Below are 3,121 nucleotides of genomic sequence, written 5' to 3'. Positions count from 1 at the left end.
CCCCACGTTGGGAGAAATCAGGAGTAAGGTGCGTATACTTTATGGATTTAATCTCACTTTATTAACCGATATCTTTGCAGCTGACCTTCGATGATCCAGTTCAACCATACTAATAAGATACAATTACTTTAGATAAACATCACATTTGTTTTTATTTTATTTGTTCTTTGTATTGCTGAAGTAAGAGTTTCTTCTGCGTTCCAGAATAGAGCTTTTAGTGTGAAAGACCTTTACTTTTGCCAAAAATATCACTTTTTTGTTGTTATTAAAAAACAAGCAAACCCAGTCCAGGTCAGAAAAAGTAACGCAAAAGTAATGTAACGCATTACTTTCCATAAAAAGTAACTAAGTAATGCTAGTTACTTTTTAAACTGAGAAATGCAACACATTACTTTTAAAAGTAACTTTCGCCAACACTGATTATTAGTAGCTTAATAATTATCTATATATTTGAATGAAATATTCAATTTAACCTTCATGCCAGGAAAATTACAGAATGAAAGAAGTATTATAAAAGGGTTGAACGGTCCCTTTAAACCCTCCACAAAGTTCTGATGACTTTATTAGGCATGTTTTATAATCATAAATCATTTCTGGATTAAAATCAGCCTTTAAGAACGTTGCAGAAGTGGAAGGACACATTTCAGGAACATTAAGCAATGTTTAGCAGGCGTGACGTCCTCACAGGAGGATATAACGGATGGAGACGCTGAACACACACACACACACACACACACACACACACACTCTTACACTTACGTGTGTGTGTGTGTGTGTGTGTGTGTGTGTGTGTGTGTGTGTGTGTGTGTGTGTGTGTGTGTGTGTGTGTGTGTGTGTGTGTGTGTGTGTTTTGGCAGGCGTGTGTGAGATGGATGGAGCTGAAGAAAATAATCTCGCAAATGGAACTTCAGAGGAAATTTGAGGTGCTTTTTGGACACATTTTGTGCGTATTTTCGTCTTCTGGTATATTTCATTAGTGGATGAATCTCACCAAAACATGTCCAGGTCATATTTCACCCCCGAAATCAAAAGACAAAATAAGGATTCATATTTTGGATATGGGGGAAAAAATATCTTTCAGAATAAGATTTTTTGCATTGCAACATTATTTTATAATGATGATTAAACACATTCCCTCCAAAAAAAATCCCATTACTGTAATGTGGCCTGACGTCTTGCTTTGGGGTTTTTCCTCATTAGATTCTTATTAATTTAATGCAATAACTTACTTTTTTTTCCACATTTTACTGGGGCGATGTTGTCGCTCTTCTTTTTAATACCTCAGCTGTTTCTTCTAGACATCAATGAGATTAAATGGAGAATAAAATGTGACTTTTGCTTCTCAGAAGGTCTTTAAAAGACTGTGTAGTGTATAGCTATGTAAGGGATCATGTAAGGCGAGGCGGTTGTTGAGCGAGGCTACCTACCAAATAAATCAATAATTTGACACAAAATATTGATTTTAAAAGGAGTTTATTGATTTAAAAACGATTGTATTGCTTCCGCTAAAGAAAATAGTCCGTTCCGTCTCTACGGTTAGACTCCTGCGTCCATAGCAACGCTCTGTTTTTCATGGCAACGGTGTGTTATACTTCCCAGCGGTCTTATATCAAGAAATAATAACACACCGCATTCTACATTAGAATTCAACCAAGCCATGTAATAAATAATATTCACAAAAACTGTAATATTATCTTAATGTCACTAAAATATTAAAGTAACACTGGTCTGAACACAGTAATAAAACATTACACAATCAGTAATGCTTCGATCTCAGCAGCCAATTAGATCGCTTTGTCTCTTATTAATTATTCACGGAGACCAAAGGGTGGTATTTTGTCTCTGCATGTTTGGTTATTCAGTCAATAAGTCATGTTTCTCCATTACTCAAAATCATAAAAATAATTTCAGCTTCATTTCTTAAGTTATAAAACATTAAACTATAGCCGAAATGTAACACAATGATTTGAATGACTTGTAGAGGCAATTTGATTAAGGCAGCAACTGAACTTACTGTACATGTTTAAGATGAATTATTACATATTTTTTTCTCAATATGAACTCAAGCATTTCTCATCAAATTCTTTGAGCTGTTATCCGCTTTCTTTTTAATAGCAGTGCAATCTCACCGTATACAGTAGTACGTCAGCCATGTTGTCTCATATGTTTCTATTTTCATTTCTCCACAGAACTTCAGAGACTGTTGGGAAGGCAATGAGCTTTAAGATGTTCCTCTGGGTTTCCATTACCATCCCATCAGCCTCTTGCAGATCTCTCTCTCTCTCTCTCTCTCTCTCTGGTGATGTTTCAGGTCAGTGAACATCAGCTGTAAGCATTCCTTTGAGAATAATAACATATTGTACATGATCATAGCACACCACTCACTCATGACATGAGCTTGATTTGCGACTCAATCTAACACACGTCTCCATAACATGATCTAGAACAGCTCATATATATATATATATCTCATATTAATGCACTCATAATTATGTCACTGGTGCACTGAGCTAATGATATTCGCATTAGCAGTGGAGAAAGTGTGTTTTCTTAATTTCAGGAGAATGAAATCTCATTAATGCCTGTGTTTTCTTCAAGTGCCCCAGTTATGCTATTTTAAAGGCTCCTAGTTTTGTTTTGGACTCTCCTACAGTATAAAACACTTCAATTTTCTCATAATATCCATTTCAGCATCGGCTCTTTCTCTCAGTGTCTGAAACGGTTAGTTTGAAGATTCAGTCTCTCTAAGCCCCGCCTCTCTGAGAGCTGCTCTGCTCTGATTGGTCAGAAAGCAAACGCTCATTATCATATCTGAACCTCAGCTCTTGACACACAGTGATACGAACAGTGACGATGGCGTGGGTTTTACCGTATCAATCTCATCAAAGTGGATTTGCTTTGTCAGCAGAAAACAGCGTCTTCTCCACATGAACAACACGAACCAAACTCTTCCAGTCTCAGATAAACTACAGTGTTTGAGGGCGGAGCTAAGAGACGCTGTTCAGCCAATCAAGACCACAGGCTGGCTTTATGCAAATTAGTTACAAACCTACGTATCTTCAGCAGAAAGTGAGACTGAATTACTGACGACTCGTTTCAGGTCAGAATCACTTCTTTCTTT

This window comes from Rutilus rutilus (genome assembly GCF_951802725.1).
Source record: "Rutilus rutilus genome assembly, chromosome: 9".
In the NCBI taxonomy this organism is placed as follows: Eukaryota; Metazoa; Chordata; class Actinopteri; order Cypriniformes; family Leuciscidae; genus Rutilus; species Rutilus rutilus.
Note: the sequence above shows the minus strand (reverse complement) of the source record.